General features: G+C 40.5%; 2 long non-coding RNA genes across 3 annotated transcripts in view; both read left to right on the top strand.

Annotated features, from left to right (window-relative positions):
* The window catches only part of LOC141743152 (uncharacterized), a 200,033-nt gene extending 183,946 nt beyond the window's left edge, over window positions 1-16,087 (top strand). Inside the window, exons 4-6 of one of the 2 annotated variants that reach the window (XR_012586969.1) lie at window positions 8,171-8,293; window positions 13,709-13,831; window positions 14,608-16,087. This is a non-coding gene — a long non-coding RNA (uncharacterized LOC141743152). The remainder of the gene's footprint in view (window positions 1-8,170; window positions 8,294-13,708; window positions 13,832-14,607) is intronic. The other variant, XR_012586970.1, reaches the window with a different exon arrangement.
* A 3,924-nt stretch (window positions 16,088-20,011) lies between these two features.
* LOC141741926 (uncharacterized) overlaps window positions 20,012-20,103 on the top strand; it is a 9,351-nt gene continuing 9,259 nt past the window's right edge. Inside the window, exon 1 of the long non-coding RNA XR_012586524.1 lies at window positions 20,012-20,103. This exon is cut by the window's right edge and continues 472 nt beyond it. This is a non-coding gene — a long non-coding RNA (uncharacterized LOC141741926).

The following is a 20,103-nucleotide window of genomic DNA, read 5'->3' as shown; positions in this document are numbered from 1 at the left end:
ATGTAAAATTATTATTGCTCCCAAGGCAGCCTATAAATATTGTTATTGTATTGGCTGAATTCAAACATAAAATATTTTCTCCCTGGTTTGTAAAACAGTTGACAGATATAATAGACACCACTAGCCAACTCTTAATCTTAGTTTTAAGGTTTAGATTTGTTCTAGATGTTAGAATTAACCCTGGTTAGAATACATGATAGATTTCTATTCTACAAGAGAAATATCCCCTCTTCAGAAGAAATCCCCTTCTTAAATCATCTAGTCTGTGACATCCCCTTAATCCCTTTATTTTTCTTGAATTTAGCATAAATACTTCTCTTTTTTACACCTCCATCTGTTTGTTCTACTTTTCTGCCTTGGTTCCTGCCTATGATGCATTGAGCTCTGTTTTCAGTCATAAGGGCATTAGCTAAAGCAGTAGTTTCCCAGAGCTGGTGCCAGAGAAGTAGACGGAATGTCTTGAGAATGGTGAAAGACGTAAATATACAGAGACACATATTGATCTGTATGCGTGCGAGAGCGGAGATGGATGGATGGGTAGATGGACATGCACACAAATAAATAATACAGCCAGTGAATGTACATACGCATCTATCAGAAAAGCCATAGAATTCTAAAATGCTCTCGCTAATAGTCTGGTTAATGAATACAAATGCAGTGCAAAGTCAAGCAAGCTTAATACTTACAATGGTTTGTTCCCAGGCATCTACGGAGTGGTAAGGAGGAGAATTAACATAGGATTATCATATTTTACACATAGACATGCTTGCCAATCCTTTTAAGAATACTTTAAGGACAGATCTAGAGTCTAAGTATTTGGAAGTAAGAATCACTAAATATAGACTGTGCAAACCACTTAGCTATAATTCTTTTGAATTACTTGCTGAATGACACAACTGCATGTTCAGTTGACTTCTATATAATGAAATAAGCCATTTTAATTTTTAAATGTGGAAAGATAGCAGTCCATAAGCTATCCGAAATATTTAGCAAACTTTCATTTGATTAACTAAGCCATTTTTGGCACTGGGAGAAACTATCCACAACTTCAGTGCTGTCAAAAATCTGTTCTGAAAGTGAATGGTAAAAGATATGCATGTTTTCTGGAGTTTCAGGATTCAGCACATTTGTAAGGCACATTCCACAGATGTTGGAGGTTTTATGCAGGTACAATCAAGTATCTATAAGATCACCTGGCTGTGTTACGCAGTTGTCTGACAATGTGGGCTGTGGTTTCATGATCGTTAACATCCGATCTATGTGCTATCAAAGCACTTGGGGTGTAAATTTGATCTGGATTAAAGGGAAGGCGCATAACTGCATTTCTGTACACTTGGGTTAGCTTACAATATGCAGTTTGTGCTGGCTCTGGTAGGACAAACAAGGTCTAATCTGGCATAAAGGCTGCTGATACTTTTTTTTTTTTTTTTTTTTGGAGATAAGCTACAAAAATAAGATGTCAGAGTGAGGTTTTTCCACAGTGTCTCTTTGCATCTAGTGACCACAGTGCTTTTTATTTGGTATTAGTGATCTAAAATCATGTTTTTAACATATTGTAAAATGGATCCGTGGATGCATCTCCTGTTTAAAATACATAACAAAACCCTTATCTAAATGTTCTTAGTATTGCTTTTGTTGAGCTGGGGAGAATATTTGCTTTCTGTTCTGGGAAAATAATTTTGGGAAATTCTGGGAAATATTTGCTTTCTGTTCTGTTTTGCTTTTCTGTTCTTCATTTACTGATATTACCTAAATGGCTTATTTGCATAATTTATGGAAATGCTTTTCAGATACATTTCAGAGTAGCTTTTGGTGTAGGAAAAAGTAAGTTTAGAACACACAGGTGAGTAGAAGAGTCTTGTTTCTTCAAAGATTTTAAGCTGTATCATGGATGAAGAGTTGTCTAGGGATGCTGTGCCTTGAAGGATTTTGCCATGTTGCATTTCTCACCTTTCTGCCTCTTCTATGTGCAGTACAGCAAGAAAGGCAGTTAGGAAAGGGCAGAGCCAAACTGCTCCGTGACAGCCAATCTAGCAAGGGGCAGCAACCACAAGAAATGCCTTGAGAAGACTTGAAGTGCATGATAGGAGAAACGTTTCCCCCAGGAAGGTATGGCAATACTGGAAGAGGTTGGCCAGAGACCCTTGGAGGTTTTCAAGAGCTGGCTAGATAACGTCATGGCTCATCTATTGTTCGTGAGAGTTCTGGGGCAGATCAGGGCAGAAACCTTGGAGTTATGTTCCACTAATGTTTCTGTGATTGTGTTAGTCTGTACCTACATGACAGAGGTACCAACAAATAATTTATTTAGGTGGGATTTTCACTGCAGGTGAGTTTTCTTTGTGGGTAAATTTTTTCAATGGGATTTCAATGATTTCGTATTGGGGCCATAACTCAGCTGTGAAATAAACTCCATGGTTCTAATACAAAAGCTGTATATTGTATAACCATCTCACTCCCACAACACAGTGATCATACTAAATGTTAAAAATATTGCTTTTTTGTTGAAATCCACCATTAAAACTCATTGTGTATATATGCTTGAAAGCCCACTTTTATATGGGCTTCCTGTCACCTTTGTTAAAAAACTCAAAACATCCCCTCAAACTACAGGAGAGCAGTTTCTACTCTTTCTGCAGCAGGACCAGCCTGAAATTCTGTATTCTTTCCTGCGTTCATCTTCAGAGTTCAGCTTTTAAAAGTCATTATTGATAATTTTAGAACGTTTTGAAAGGTAATGAATGCCATACAGGGTCAGACCAGACATCCTTCTGCTGTGTCCTGCTATCTGACTCTAGCTAGCAGTGAATGCTTATCAGTGTAAGCGCAGTGCGTCATCCTTTCCCTGGTCTATCTTTCCAATAATCAGCGGTTCACTCTTCACTGAACTAGGTGGGATCTGAGAATGCATCTCACAGCAGCGTTCAGCACTTTGCATGTTTAAACCCATTGAAACATAGTATTAATTATGGTGGTGCATCTAATGGTGCTGTCATTATCCTCTGATGGATTTTTCCAGATAACCCAGCGACCAGATGTTCATTTGGTCAGTTTCCAAAAGAAATATGCTTCTCTATACATCTTTCCTTTGGCATTTAGTGATGTTTTCACAGCAATGCACTTGCAATTAAGAATATTTTGGTTGGGTTTTTTTTTTTGGGGGGGGAGGCAGGGGGACTTTAACACAACAATGAGCTCAACTGTGTTTACAATTGAACTGTTTGAGATTGCATCAGGCAATGACTCAGTCTCAGTCGCTTTTCAGCTGCTCTAAGTTCTCACCCAAGTGTTTGTTAAATCAGTTTTGGTTGCTTTTGATTTATGGAGGCATGATTAAATAAGGAGACTGGAGCAGCAGAAAGTATCTGCTGCTGTTAGGGAAGCACAAGCCCTGGAAGCTGGCGGATGTTGGCTCTGCAGCAGATCAACCTAGCTGGAGCAAAGGTCATCCTCTAATGGAAAGAAAAACAAAAATAAAACACTCCCATTCCACCATGAGGAGATACTGAGCTACCAGGGGGAGGGAGAGCTCCTGTAACATACCGCCGTGCCGCCTGTGCTGTACAGATCTTTATGGTCCTTTACTCCTCTGTTACTCCCACAGACAAATTACAAAGTCTGAAGGACCTGTGACAGGCGTGAGCAGTAATGAAATGGGCTACTGCTTAGCCTCTGACCGCAGTGTGATCCAGAGCCCTCCCCACTCAGCGGTGGTTCCCTCCAGTCTTAGTCTCTTCCTGCAATACCAGCTCGTGTCCTCACCCATAATGGCAGCCTTCATCAAGGAGAGGTCTGTAAATGATCCTCTGTTCGATTCAGTCTGGAGAGCTCAAGAAGAGCTTTGGTGTGCACAGGGACACGGGACTGGGGAGACCAGTCCACCTCCGGCCACGCTCTTCCTTTCCTATGGAATCGGTACATCACAGCCAACGTAAAACTCATCATTTTCTTGATTGCTGTTGTCCAGTTGTGGCACTGGGTCTGTCTCTGCTGTTCCTCCACTGTTCCTCCATGGTGCGCAGACAGCTGAGTCCTGTGTATGCTGCCTTGGCACAAAAAGCTTCCCCAAGAGCTGTCTGTGGCTGTTTCTAGCATAGGTCCAAATTACAAAACCTGGAAAATTGAATTGTTAAGCCTTGAAATAGTCCTTCACAGCTTACTGATATACAGTGTGACATCAATGACATTAAATTCCTGTCTTATCAAGGTATGTGTATTTTCATTATCTTATGCCTTTGTGATGCTCTGGAAGAGTGACTGATTCTGTACTGGGGAAGCTCTACAAATGGACTTTCTCCTGTGTCCTCTGGGACTGGGAAATGACGGCAAACAAAAGTCTGGTGCTTTGAAACTAGGAGGTGCTGCCACGGCACTCCATCTGGCCTCTTGCACAGCTCGGGAAAGGGCTATGCCATGTTGTGATGAGTAGATGGCACCAGATGAAGGACTCTTTTCTGGAAAACTCCTGTTCAGATGACAGGAACAATTAATTTGCAGTACCGAGGATCTGAACATCACACTTTTATTGTCAAGGAGGCATACCTTTTAGGATCTGTTTGTTATTCTTTTTTCCTTTGTCGTTCACTTAGCTTTCTTTTTTATAACTACTCCATACAGGATTTAAAATTCCCTGTTTTGTGTGGCAATGGGGTCGTGGGGCATTTTTTGGCCAATTTTTGTAGAGAAATATTTTCTATTTACTGAGTGAAGACTTAGTCTTGGCCAGGTGAACCTTTACTGCATAATTCCAGGATTTCAACTGAATTTGTTCATTTCCATTTTGCGGTAATTCTGTGGTCACACAAATGTCATTACAGAGGAAATCTGATCTATGTTCTTCTGTTCTATGGCCCCCATATTGTGCAACGCTTGCTCTGGTTTGAGACTCTAGTGCCTGTGTTCAAGTTACGGAAACAGAAAGAAGCGCTTGGGCAGGCGTAGGAGTGTGCACACAGTGAAACTTCTTCACGTAATGAATGAGAGACACCGTATTTTCAGTTTACATCTGCATTGCAGGCTATCAGAAAAAGGGATTCTCCACTTAGTGTTAACTGTGAGTTCTGAGATAACTACTGTTTGGTTAAAATGGACAGAATAGCTAATCATGCTCCTTGTTGTTCTCATTGAAAGGGTGCTGTTTGGCGACAACCGTGGCCGAGGTTGCAAATTGCAAATCACATGCATTTCCATCATTGTTCTTGTCTTTGCTTTCTGTAACTCTGCTTCTTCCAAAATCCCAGTGATTGGTATGCAAAATTTCTCTGTCTTTGAAGCTAAAGACATACTCCTGAGTATTGTCATCGGTTATAGCTTTGGTGTTCTGTTCAGCATCTTAAGAATAAAATCCCTAGCTAAATTCTTACCCTATTATTAAGGACCTAAAATACAGGAGGTAACTAAGGGAAGCATGCAAATTGTTGAAGCACTTTTTTTTTTGTTGTTGTTTCTTTTTTTTTTGTGTTAGTTTTTGCCAGTACCACTTCAATAGTGGCAGCTTTTAGGCAAGAACAAGTTGTACAATACATGGGTGTGTGTCTGTCCACATAAATTTCACTTCTTTAAATTAAAAAGCCAATAAATGAAAACTGTCCGGATGCACTGGTTATAAATGAAAGGCTGACTCAATGTCTGCTATGACCATTAATGAGCCTTTCCTACACTCCCTAATCATCTTGATTGCCTTATTGAATGAAACGTGTGATACAAACCTTGTGTAGAATCGCAGTGGTGCTCAAGCACTCGCTTTAGTTCTTTATAGAGTAAGTGGTGATTTACTTCTGGCAACTTTTCAAATGGCAGCTCTTTAAATTTGTGGTCTTCAGTTGAATCTTCTACCCATACACTTAGTTTCTCAGAGGACCAATTATCTTCAAGTTGTTAATATCCCAGCTGTGTTAATGTCAGAAAAGCCATGCCAAGCCCTTGGTCGGCATACTATTTTGCCTGTCCAACATGAAGTCAACATACTTCCCTCAAGAGGAAACTGGCTGAAGTGGAAAACAGTTGCACAGCTTCCTACTTCTACAGCCTTTTGAAAGAAGGGTCTGCATGTTTTTAACCAAAATGTTCATTATGTCTACTTAATAAAAGTTATATTAGTAAACAACCCAGTTTTCAATCATACCAAAGTTATTTGGGTAGCCCATTTAAACTAAGATTGTGTATCTAGTGAAGAAGTATTATCCTGCAGCCCTTAGTACTGCATGAGTACTATGAGCTTCCTGTTGATGTTTGCGGTCTCAGGAAAAAGCTAAAGTTTACAATGGAAGTGGAAAGGGAAATGATTGAATAAGCTTTGATAACTAAACTACTCTTCCTCCTTCAAACAGATCCTCCTGGGCACGGCTAGAAAGAGGTGGAGTACAATGGCGAGGAAGTCTACTAAACTTAAACTTCTGGTGTTCTCATACTTGTTACTGCCTATGTACATGCTTAGTGGAACCCATTCATGCTTGTTAAAAAAATGAGAATGTTAACTAGTAGTTAACTAGATTGTTAACAACTTGTGGTTTCTAGTATTCTGGCTTGGGTAGGTTTGATTTGGTTTCAGGGACAACATTGTGCAAATTTAGTCCATGATGTTGATGAAATAGATTTTTCAGAATGTTGTTCCTTTAATAGGCCAGAGAGTTAATGTTTTTAAATTGTAAACTTTAACTATATGCTTTCGGTATTTTCAAATGTGTGCTTGTCCTTATTCTTTCATTGTAGATCTTAGTGAAGAAGGTGGTAACTGCTCTTGCAGATGCAAAATAATAACTATTTGACCTGGCTTTCCGTCATAGTTCTTCTGCTTCTGTATCACCATTTCCACATGGTGCGCATCTGATCAGCCCATGGGGTGCTAACACAGAGAGCTCTCGTAGCTTATCTGCTATTCTGGAGAGGACAATCGATAAGAACAGTTTTCCTTATCAACAGCGTTCCCATTTCAAAAGAGCAACACGTTTTGTAATGTAATGAACTATAATGTGTGGGTGAGCGGGTGTGCTGCACATGGATGCCCCAATCAGGAATTGGGCTTTGTACATACCTGTTGTCCTTCAAGAGGTTGCAGTGTAAGCAAAGCATGGGGGGAGGAAAATAAGGGATGGACCTTGGGGGACACGGTGAGCTGTCCAGAGGGAGTAGAGAAACGATGTAGAGATACAGAAGGCAAAGCGGAAAAAAATAACACCAAACCCAAAAACAACAGAGGAGGAGAAAAAGAGAACTAGGGAAGGGGGGGAGGACAGGGAAAATGAAAGTAAGATGCAAACGGAAAACAATGGGAGGAGCAACCTGTGCATCACACACAGAAGAAAATAACATTGTAGAGAAAACTGTATTGGCTGGAGATGTCCATGATACACCTAGAGCATACCTGAAGCATTTGTATTCTTTTTAAGTGTTCTGTGTAGAATCTGCTTCTCTAAATGCTTTAAAATGTTAAATGTGTGTCATGCAGCTGGATGAAAATGGGATTTTATTTTAATACATATTTATTTTTTCTTTACTAATGTTGCAATATACACAGAAAAAAAAATAGGATGTGTATTAGTTCAACAGGAACTCAGGACGACCTGTTTTATGTGAACGAGGGTGTTAGGTATTGTGAACTATAAAAACATTTCATTGTTATACAAGAAGAGTTAAATGTATCACTTTTAGCAATCTTCCAAATTAAACAGCCAAGTTTTGCTCTTTCCCTCCGTCAATATGACATCATTTTGTTTATACTGAAAAAAATATATCTTGAGTTGGAAGAGATTATTCGGTGTGGCAAGAATTCATAAAATGTTCTTAGAAGTTTTCATTTTTGTCTCAGTAAGAGGAAGTCAAAACAAACATTTTCAGGCATATAAACCATACACTTTAACATTGCTCTCAGTGTAGATTTTTTTTTTTTTGGTTTGGTTTGGGTTTTTTTGCCGAAAGCACAAGAACTTTAATCAAATACATTAGTACACAAGGGAAAAATGTCTGAGGAAGAAGCTGTACATCTGTACAGGGGGGTTGTCTGCATTCTGTGTTTATTCCAGTGATAAACTTGAGCCTTCTGTCCCTCAGTACTTCAATATTTTCTGTTAAACTTAGTTTTGCAGTTCCTTTTAAACAAGCATTTAACAATCAAAGTCACTTGAGGACTGGATTACATGGATTATGTTCTCATTTTGTTTCCTCCTGATAGGACGTTTCTGGTCATTTTGTCCTGTTCTGCTGAAACCCAAGTGCCCTGGAATGCTGCCTGTTGGTGTTGGGATGAGGAGGGCCATCCATCCAGACCCAGCTGCCATGGCACCGCTTTTCTAAGGCAAGTTGCTATAACGAGGTTAAAGCATACAGCACCAACACAGCAAAGTGCTCCTGTAGCTGGAGCTTTAGGTGGCATCTTAATATCTTTGGGAAGCAGGTAGACCTGGCTGCACACGTGCGAGTTATAAAGGGCTCTCTGTCTGTCAGGATGATGCCATGATGTCTGCAATGGTAACCAGCAAGGCAGTGAAGTCACTTCTAAAAGTATCGCGTTGCAGCACGGAGCTTCCAGGCGTGGTGTCAGGCAGCTCTTGTGAACCCCAACCGCTCCGCAGCAGCTACAGTTATTCTTAGAGACACTTCCCATTCCTTAGGAAAAGCTACTGTGCGAGGCTTAGTTGACTTTTATCTTTAGAAGCGAGCATTTAAATGTTGGACTAATTTGTAGCTGACTCGCAGCTCAGCTGCAGCGCTGCCAGCTGCGCTGGGATCAGTGGCAAGCCTTTCTTCCCCCTCCACAGCACACTTGCAGACAGATCCAGGGCCTAGGAGCGCATTGCCCCAGAGGCAACTTGGCTTTTTCACAAGCGTATAGCTGCCTGGGGGAGTTTTCCAGAACAAGTAGCATATTAGGCATTCCCTAGCAAAGAGAGACCTTTTGCGCAGGTAGCAACCTTGCTGGCTTCATGCGCTTTGGATTGGCGTTGCCGGGGACCACTCTGTTGTGTTTGGAGATGGAGAGGGGCCGGTGACCGTGAAGTTAAGTATTGCCCGAGCGGGGCCATGCGGCCTAGAGGCATGAGCTGCCCAGCCAGGCAGCAGAAGGGGGTGAGAGGAAAAAACTCTGTCCCCTCAAGGGACGTGGGTTCAGAATGGTAGGGACGATATATATTCAAGCAAAGCATCTTTTCTCTTGGTTGGATGGCCACCCGTGATGCTGGGACAGCATTCTTGCAGGACTTAGCAGAACAGCTGAATTAGAGACAACTTCTCTTGTCTGTTGGACCACAAGGAAAAAAAGTTCATTTTTGGGTGGGGATCAGAAAATTAGTTAATGAGACTGATATAGGAATTAGTAATAACTACACTGGGAGGCATCTGGCTGTGCAGCTCAGCAGTCCTTTGGCAGTATGGAGCGTTGTTCCCACATTCGCAGAGAAGTCTGTTGGATTCTTCATTCTCGTCCCACCCATCTCTTCTGGCTTTGTGGAATGAGGTTGGGAATGTGTTTTCCCTCCCAGATTTGGAAGGTTTGTCTGTCCTTTCTTGCAGTCTAATGAATAATAAGTACACTTACAGAGAAGCCCAGCAGCCTCCCCCTTTCAAGCCCCCTCGGCCAGCCGTGGTTAGGCTGGTTGGGCTGGTTGCAGGCTTCACCTGTGTTTTGGAGAAGTATGTGTGGCAGCTGAGCAAGCCCTGGGGCAGCAGTTCCAGGCACAGGCCTCCCCGGGCTGGGACACTTGGGCTGGCAGAGGGCAGGAAAAGGCAATGGGTCCATCCATGACCTGGCAGTGGGATGAGCCATCATCTGCTCAGTTTTACTTCATTGCAAAAATAAATAAATTTCATAGTCGTGTATTCATAGGGGCTCCCCATCTGAAGCAGCAGAAATGAACCAGCACCTCTGTCTCTTGGCACAGAACATTTAACCTGGACAGTAAACAAAGATATAGTTAAGAGAAGAACATTTCTCTTAAATTTGCCAAGCTTTTTTTTTTTTTTTTTTTAGTTCAGGAGATTTCTTCTTGTTTACTTGTTTACACCACTGTTAACTTTAGCCCATCTTATAGGCACCAAAGATGCTTCTTTTCAATCCCATTCTTCTTTTCAGATCCAAGAAAGTGTGAAGGAGTACAAACCACCAATCACTCACTGTTAACATGAGTTGCTGAAGCGATTGTATTAGTTCATGATAACTGTCCAGATGCTCTAAGCACTGGGGTCTCACCGCCGGCTGGGAGATTCCCATAGCAAGCGTCAGTAATAGATAGTGTGAGAAAAAGAAACATGATCAGGGCTCTTCTTAAAGAGAGTAAAATACACACCCAGCAGGGATGAGAATATCCTAGAAACAAACAGCAGGGAGCCAATACGAGGAAGAAACAGTGCAGGAAATGGAGCTACAATTTTGATTTCATCAGATTAGCGGAAGCCGAACAGGGGAGAAACCAGAGGATTTCTGTGAAAGCGGGAGAGCACCCTGTTAGATTCAGCCTTGACCAGAAAACCCAGTTTTCACACTGGGTCTGTGTGAAAGAGCAGAAGAGGCATGGAAGTTACAAGTGAGGTGTCGGCTCATCATGAAATAGTTGGTTTCTTTCTTATTTAATTTTTCTTTTCTAAACTTTCATCTGTTTTTCAAGTCAGTTTTTTAAACTAAGAAACTCCTATTTAGAACTGAATCTGCAAAAAAAGTTGTTCACTAAACTGACATAGTTTGATTAACAGCTTTGGTCTTTCCTAAGGAATGTTCTTTAACAATTTTTTTACTGAAACAGTTCTGGTAGCTCTGTATTGTCTTGTAGTGTCACTTTTTTGGCTTTTATTAATTATTGCAATTCAAGTGCAACAAATACAGAACTAACTCAATGAACCTTTAAAAGCATATTACTCTTAATTAAATGGAAACTTAGAAGACATTGGTTGAACTGGGTGAGCCTCGCCAAGGGCAATAAGTACATTATATCTACTTAGTGTTTTAGGCAAATTTGAATTCTGTCTCTAACGAAATTAGTCTGATTTTCAAAATGAGGAAAGGGGGTGGAAGTAACGGGAGTGTAAGGTCGTGAGTCATCCTATATGAGCCTTGTGTTGGCAGCAAATCGTGAGATAGACAGAAAAGGGAGATGTCTCATTAGGGTGTCATGTTAACCTGAAGTGATTAAAGTGTGAGGCCTTGTCGGAGCTGATTTTCTCCAGAAACAGGGCTTGTAAGCAAATCTAGGAGAAGAAATCAAAATAACAGAGGAGTCTCAGCCTACTGTGTCGTGGGTCTTAGGACATTGGCAAAGTCAAGCTTCCTGAAGAGAAGATGAAAATTGGTCCTTAGTATGTTTAATTAAAGAGAAGATTGAGAATTATTTAAATATAATTTAGAGTGATTAAATGAAAACCAATATTTGAATATAAGGTTTAATTTCCCAGAAAATAAATCATGGCTAAGGATGAGAAGCTTCACATGTAAATCCAGTGATTTGGAGACCCCTGCACGGAAGGGGAGCTCAGATGCGCAGCCCTCGGAGGACTGGCCTTGCTGGCTGGTGTGCTGGATGCGTGCGCTGGATGCGTCCACTGCTGCATCCACTGCTGCATCTGCCGAGCTGTTCAAGAGCTGAACAATATTGCAGGCTGTGTAACAGCAAGCAAGACTTCCATTTTCCCTGGAAGAACGAGGAATCTGTGACATGCAGTTGATCGTTGAATAGGGAATATAATCAACACTGTTGAATTAAGGAAGCATTTGGTTTGAAAGTGGTTACTTAAAATTGGCTACTTTTCTCTCCGTTTTTATTTTACTCTTTTAATACTTTGTTTTAGAGTACCTTTTTTCTGGCCTCCAACTTTCATAACAGTTGACTAGAAGAAATAGATAAAATAATTTTAGAATGCATTTTAGTTGAATTTTGGATAAACTTAATGGACTTTTTCACAAGTAATGTTTTGAAACGTTTTTCCCATAAGACACACTTAAGAAAAATATTAAATACTAAAAAAAAATAGAATATGTGATTTGTTGTATTTTATAGACTTAATGGACACAACTTTCACACAGGAGGCTTTTTGTGGGTTGAAGACAGGTTCTGCTGGCTGTGCTGGGCTCAGGAGTCAGGACTCAGCAAATTCCCTTTGTCTGTCTTCGGTGTGCTGCTGGTACAAACCTTTGAGAACTCTTGCTCTTAGCGCTTCTGTGAATGTTTTAGGAAACGTGTTTGTTGTTTCAGAGCAAAGATGAGGAAGGCAATTCTTTTTCCAACAGCTTCACTGAACAGTAGGGAATCACCGTCACTTACAGACAGGGAACTTGGATAAATAAAGGGAAGGCTGTGTCCACACGGCACTGGAGGGTAGAAGACACCTACGCTACCATTTCTTCTTTCAGAAAAAGCAGGATAACTTAACCAAGCAGGGAGTTAGCCAGGAGAGCTGTGCTGTCAGCACTCTCCAGCTTCTGGTGCCTGAGCAAGCCAGCTTGGATACCCCTGTGCCGCGTGCATTTCTGCCTTTAAAGCCTGCCGTATTTGAGGGAGCAGGTACCTGATGTTTTTTAGCCATCAAATAGCTCCTTTTATTCTGAAAACGCTCACATTTAAATGCGATGAGGGAGACCAGCAGAAACACAAGAAAACATTTTGTGTAGTAATATGAAGTATTTCAAAAGAAATCTGCAGTGCATAATTTTTTGCTGAGTATAAGCTGGTGTAGAACTTTCTGCTTCTCATAAATGTGAAATTAGTTCGTGTCTTTTCTTTCTTTTATGGTGTTGGCAGTTATTCAGTCCACCATAAGCCCTGTGTCCTAAGTTTCTTGATTCGTGTCTAAACATTGCTTGTATTAGCTGTACCCTAATTAATCCTTTTCTGCCACAAGTTGAATTTGCCCAGCATGCATTTCATTGCCAGGAAAGGATGCACCAAATCTGCTGATGCCAAAGAGGTAACGTGTATTTAACACGCATCAGCACTCGCTCTCCCTTTTATAATTGCTGATCCTCCCGCACTTAATAATACACTACGAAGTTAAGGTTATACACAGCTCAAGCAGTGCTAACTACCAGGGTGTGTGGTTATTCTATAATAACCACAATTTAGGGTGTGTTTCAATTTTACAGGGCAGTCATTTACTTCAAATTACTTTGTCATTTCTTAAAGTCATTGTGTAATTCCTTTATTAAAGGAAAAGAAAAAAATATAATTTGATTTTTAAGGATGCATTAAATAACACTAATTATAATGCTTAGCTCTTAGCACGTTTTTCATCCTCAGTGCTTTATAGCTGTTTTGCTAATTAATTTTTACAGAATCCTTGCGGTGAGCAGCTCGCTGTACCTCTGCCTGAAAGTCAGGAACGCAGAGGTGGGGAAGTTGAGTGGTTTGCCCAAGATTACTGCGATTTGCCCAGGAGTTGGTTTTAGAGCCAATGCTAGTATTTGGTTGTTTCTGACTGCTGGGTCATGCACTCACAAATCTTTCTTTCCCCCATACCATATAAATAGTCTCAAGAATTATTTAACCTTTAAAACAGATAAGAACAGAGCCTTAAAAGAGCACAAGTCAGCTCTATGATCAACAGAATCCTGGCTGCGTGAAGGACGACTTGCTTCTAAACAGCTCCACTTGAAAAATAAAATTCCTGTTTACCTTTCAAGGTCTTTCGAGGCAGCAAAAATTCATGTCCACCAGTTCTTTTCTTGAAGTTTCATCAACTAATTAGTGGTTCTGAGTCAGTAATCCATGTTTGCGTTGCCTCCTTTAAGGCCTTTTCAAGCTTCAGCCTAACTGCGAGCTCTCGGCCTGTGATTAAATTTCTGAGCTGCCTTTAGTCCCGAGAGCATTCAGTGCGGTGTGAAGAAATGTCTTCAGCTGCGGGCTTCTAACAGGTGAGGTATAAAGGAAGAGAAGATGTTTCCTCTGTCCTTTGTAGGTGCACCTTCCTTAATGGAGGAGAGAAAGGAGAGGTAGTAAACAGAAAGTGAAATGACTGAAATGGGAGCAGGTAAGTGCTGAGGACTTCTGAAATAGCAGGCCATCGTATTTTGGCAAACATACAGAGCAGAAAGCCTCTTTAAAAACAGTTTATCCAGACAAGAACTTGAAGAAAAGTTAACTGGAACAGTTTTATCAATACTGTCAAATTTCTTGGCGTGCTGATAATACTGGGATATATTCATATGTGTGTGTGTATATATATATATATGTAGTATTACATTCCAATAGTGTAATATGAGATAATGTATCTATGAAATCACATGATTTTATAAGACTCAATTTCCAATTATTAAAAAAATCAATCTGAAAATGTGTCTTAAACATGGAAGAGCTTAACAGTGCTGGAAGGCAAGTTAGAACTACTCACAACTTTTAAATGCTTGTGTTGGACAGTGTTGTGGATATATTTATTTTCCGAATGTGGACTGGATAATATTATACCCGTATTTATCACAGCTGGATCATTTTCAACTGCTCGATCTTTCTTGTTTATTGATTGTAACTGGTTCCAGCACTGCGGGAATTCAGACTGAGTCCTCCCCAAATTTTAAAGTTAATTACTTTTAAGCTTCTGGCGTAGTTATCTTTGACTTGGGTATTATGTTAACACTGCAAATACTAAATACTCATTTAAAAGGAAAAGGTGACTCTTGTCCTTTTCCCAAAGGTACTAATCCTCCCATGGGATCATGTTGCAACGCTTCACTGACATGCTGTAGTTGGCTTCAGAGGAGCTTCGTGCAGGAGCGAGGGCTGAGACAAGCCTCCTTCAGGACACAGCCTTAAAAATACAGGGATTTGATGCCGACAGGGGGGTTTGTCAGGGCTTCGTCACTAATGGGAGTTTGCGACAATACAAACTTCAAGGACTTTACGGTAAGACAAAATGAAAACCATAAAATATTACTGGCATTGACTTGCTGCAAGACTGTACTTTTTATTTGCCATAAAAAAGAAGAAATATTTGTTTAATACTGGCATCTCAAAGACTGATGCTGTTTCCTTGAGAGTTCATAGAACCTCACCAGCCGGCTACCTTGTTGAAATCTGCTTAACCAGCCTTTCTTTAAAAATATTGCTTGCTGTAGCTCAGTTCCTGGCCTACCCTACAAAATTGCAGTCTCTGGTAAAGTTAAAAGGATGATTCATACACCTGGAGAAGGAATTGAATATTCAAGTCACTTGTCAGGCTGGCAGGTTTAAATTATATAACAGGAAGCTTTCTATTCATATGTAATGTAACTGAATCACCACTTCTTTATTGATAATTCATTATATGTTGCTACTATCACTCTGCAGCTCTGAAATGCTTTTTGCTGTAATGATTTTATACCGTACTAGTATAATGGCCTTCTGACTGTGTCAATCAGCACTACTTGCGTGTACAATAATATTATTCTGCAATCTGTCTTGGGAGAATGCTTAAAAGCTTTCTCTCATTTTCTCCATTTAACTCATGTATTATCTGAGTTTTTACATTAAATGGCCATACTTAATATCCCATGACATGTCACCTATTTTCTAGGGAGGATACTGATACAGTACTTACCAATTCCAGAATCTATACTAATCAAATTACACCTGCCCACTTCAGCCAAGAGCAGTTCGTTCAGTGCATCAGCATTTAATCTGTAGGAAGAACTTATGAGAGGGAACAAAAACAACGTGAACTGTAGTTGGCTAAATGCGGGCATGGTTGATGCAATTTGTTTTGTGAAGAGGGATTAGAAGATATTGAAGTCAAGCTGAGGTACAGGGGTCAATTTATATACAGATTTATTGCCAGAACTCAGCCTACACTGGTAGCACGTTTATAAAGACAAGGCCAAATCCAGCAAATATTTATGCTATTTCTGATATGCACTTTGTGGTAGGTAATTCTGCTGAATAAGACTTCTCGGCTGTAGAATTAAATGTGTGTGCAAAAGTAGCAAACTTGGTCGGACTTTACAGAGAGTTCAGTCCCAGTGCAGATAACAATCATAGTTTTGCATTGAAAGACTGCCTGGAAGTCCCAAACAGTTACTCTAAGCCCCTTCCACAGTCAGGTTTTTTAAGGAAATTTTAAGACTTGAAATGCTGGTTGCTGAACACAAAATCCTACGTTGGAACCAGTGCCAAGGCGTTTAAGCTGTTTGACATAGATGTTTTCCCAAAAAATACTGGATACACTTAAATCTTATTTGTTGTTTGATTCAGTGAATGCCATGGTGTAACTAACTTCTATGTTAAAGAATAAAAGACTGTTTACCAAACAGTTCTGAAAATTTAATGTTTCAAGGGCAGCAGGTGTCCATTTACATTAACGTTTGCTTATAATATAATCCCATCTACTCTGCATACGAGAACTTCGGGCAAAGTTAATGCAGCAGGCATGCAGTCTCCAAGTACGAGCAGAATTAATTTGCTCAGCCACACAAGAAGAATGGCAAGGTGGAAAAGCCGTGGTTTAATTAGGCCACAGCCTTATTAACTCATGGGACAATAAATTGTACAGTTCACATTGTCATCCTTTTCTCAGCCTGTTTTTAAGCCAGCTCTCCTTGGGAATTGGATATTCCTGCCTGGGCACTTCTAGCTGTAAATGGAGGAGACTCTTTCAGTTGTAGAGCTCATACAAAGGTACAGAAGATCCTAAACCATCGGGCAAAGATAGAAGTATTTTTGTGACTTGTGAATGGGAATATGCATAATCATGTATAGGTAAATAGCTTTTCTTGCTTTTGATGACAAAACAGCACCCACTTGGGCCTCTCCTAACTCCTGCCTGCACCAGCACATTGGCAGAAATCATAAAGAATTTCCTGTACTAATGTACGTTTGGTGGGGAAAAAAATCCATGGGCAAACTGTATAGTTCCATGTTTAAAAGTTGAGAAATTGTCATAGAAACCTCTCATGGTTTGTTTTCTTTTGCCAGCGTTTCCTCCGCTGTGTTAACCTGCCAGCCTTGCTTTTGTAGCCCCTCACAGGCTTTCAGAAGCTCCCAGCACATAGGGCTGCTTGCGTGCCATAGGCATCGTCACGTCATGGGTCCATACCCTCTCCAACTCTGGGTTTCTGTTTTTACCTGAGCACAAAATTCACCCTAAATGGTTTTGATTACCCCCAGCAACAGCAGTGACAGCACCCTCTACATTGCAGTCTCACGGTGTTTTGCAGAGGCAAGCAAGCGGCTTTACCCTGTAACCCGGGAACCGGAGTAAATGATTTATACAGATTTATACAGGCTGGAGCAGCAGTGAGACCGAAGTATAAAGTTTAGTGGACACGTGCAGCTTGTCGTGATGGGTGCCCCAACCCCATCTGCAGTGTTCAGACCTCCTGCAGGCCACCACTGGTCTTGTACCCTGTGCCTGAAGGCAGCAGGACCTGCCACCACGCTCCTCCGGGCGCTTTGCTCTAATCCTTGCACTACAGTGTCTCCCAGAAATATACAGCAAGTGTCTTTTGCCTCTAAAATACACTGTAATTATTCATTTTATGGTTTTGTTGTAACACACAGGGTGTGTTTGGTTGCCTTGGAATTAGTATAATAAGCCAAAGAGGAGATAATACTTACTTACGGACAAGCTAAATGTAAAATAAAGGGATAAGGGACTCTGGGCAGAAAGTTCTTAGGAAAAAAATTATTGGTTTTCTTTGAATATGTTTATTTTGTAATTCGATAGGAATAAACAGTTACTATGGCAACTGTCGCATCACAGACGACACGGGGAGCAAGGAAGATACAGTATACTAACCAATTAGTGGAATGAGTTTTAGTATTTTTAAAGAGACATTTTGCCTGCTAATGTGATGATACATCTTAACTTGGCCTTCAAGGAAAGTTAGGAGTTTGCTCCTGTACATCCTCTTGGCAGTTACATTAGCTATTGCTTCTCGATGTTGCACCCCTCTTTCAGGTGTCCTCCTCTTTGAAGGTCCTCACTGCTCCTGGGGCAGTCACAGCTCACAGGGTCCGTCCCGGGGAAGCCACCCCATCCGTGGGGACATTGTCCCAGGCCTGGCAGTCACAGCCTACCAGAAGGTGGGGAGGAATAGTAATTTATGCTCTTGTGACACCCAAGATGCATAAAATGCATTACTACTGTTAATTAATCCTTGCACCAGTCTGATGAGGTAGGTAAGCATTATTACCCTAGGATTTTTTAAATTTTTTTTTACTATTTTTAATACATGGGGCTGCTGAAGTTTGTTTAAATGTTTTCAAGGTCAGGGAGAAGTGGAAATAAAGCATCCCTGGTTTCCAGCCTTGCATCCTGGACACTATTCAGTGCACTCAGTTTTTGTTTGCTGAACTCCTCTCATATCCCTTTTTATTATTATTGTTATAAGAATATTGTTAGTATGGTCTTGAAAAAACAAAATGCTGTAGTGCACCAGGGGTTAGTTCCTTTTTGTTTTCAAAGGAATTAGAAATACAGCAGCTCTCATGCATATAGAAATTATAATCATACCTATGCCATGTTTTCAAGGTTTGGGGTTTTCTTCCCTCTTTTTTTATTTTCTTTCAAGAAGAGGGGGGTGTTTTGGTTGCTCTGCAGGCAGTCTGTATGCGTGTAAAATTATCCTCATACCGCAGGGTAGTTCAGAGTGCCGTGTTTAATCTGTGTATTCATGTCTTGTGTAATTTTCATATACACATGCACACACACACACCCATCTACTTTAAATTTTTTGCATATATATTTACTTGTATATGTTTTATACAAATGCCTATATAGACATATATTATTTCCATTACTGGCTATAGCACATAGGGCTGTTGACTGCGCTCTTTTTCTTCCCTTTAAAGAGCACTAGCACCATCGAATTTTATTTGTTTATTTATGTCTTCTCTGCAAGAGACAACCTTCACCAGTATAATTTTTACTCTAACACCACATTCACAGAAGGTTGTGCTTCAAAGCAGACATATTTCCCCTCCCTAAAGAAGAAACGCAGTGCTGCAATTTGTCTTTTTAACTAAGCTATGTGAGTCTGGGTAGCATAAAAAAAAAAAAAAAAAAAGAAAAAGAAAAAAAAAAAAAGTGTTGTCCTTGTCACCTGCCATTTTTCTAGCCGACTTGACACCCCCAGGCTTCCCAACAGCTCTTTCCAGCAGGAGCTGTCTTGGAGCTCTTAGCATCACCAAATAATTGAGGTTGTCACATCTCTTGTTCATTGTTTTTTCCAGGCCTGGAAAAAATGCAAATATTTCATTGTAGTCATTAATTTTCCCATCCTTTTCTTCAAGCATCTCATTGGTTTGATCTGATGAAAAGGGCTGAAGGCATTATTGCAAACACAGTGGCATCCAGGTTCTGCCTATAGTGGGGAAGAATCTCATCAGATAAAGTCTCAGGGAGGTCATCAATCACAGTTGCTGACAACCATTTTGCCTTCGTTTGTTACAGATGTGAACATGCTTAATTATTTGTAGTGTAATTAGTTCATGAAATGTCAGGAAATGTCAAACTGTGTTCACAGCACAGATTTTTGCAGCAAAGAGCAATGAGAGCAAGTGTCAGTGGGAGACGTGGAGGACTGATGGGGGGAACTGTGTCTGCAGGCAAATGAGGGAAATGGCTTGGGGGACAAATGAGGGTCAAAATATTAAGATTAAAGTTTTGAGAGGGAGACCTTCAAGGGAGCCGAGTAAAGCGGGACGTGAATGATGTCACCATCCAGCAGCATTTCAAGCACACGTCTGGAGTGGGAGGAGGGAAGGTAAATCAATATTTACACTTGTTTTAATTTGATTTTTTTAAACATTGGCTTTTGATGGCAGATCTTGAGCAAGAAGAATTTCAGCAAAATCCTCTGACACTGAAAAGGCAACTTGATAGAAGAGAGAAAAATTCTAGTGAAAGATTTCTCACACTTTCTACATTTCTTAATTTTAAAATGATAAAATCAGCAATACGTGCAATGATTATGGATAAATTATCATAAAAAGCAAATGTATTTATTTTCTAAAATTACTGAAATACCACTTTACCATAAATTGTGTATTAACTTGGCTTTCTGTTCCTGCAAGTCGACCTACACAACGATAGTATCTCCATGCTTGAACCCCAGGTACGGAGATGTGCTGAGCTTTGCCTCCCAGCAGAGCCTTTGGACTAGTTTCCCTACAAAAGGGAAAGGAGTTTAATAAATGGGCCAGGTGTGTAATCCAA

This window comes from Larus michahellis, chromosome 4 (assembly GCF_964199755.1).
Source record: "Larus michahellis chromosome 4, bLarMic1.1, whole genome shotgun sequence".
In the NCBI taxonomy this organism is placed as follows: domain Eukaryota; kingdom Metazoa; phylum Chordata; class Aves; order Charadriiformes; family Laridae; genus Larus; species Larus michahellis.
The sequence above is the reverse complement of the archived record's forward strand: the minus strand, read 5'-3'. Positions and strand labels throughout refer to the sequence as shown.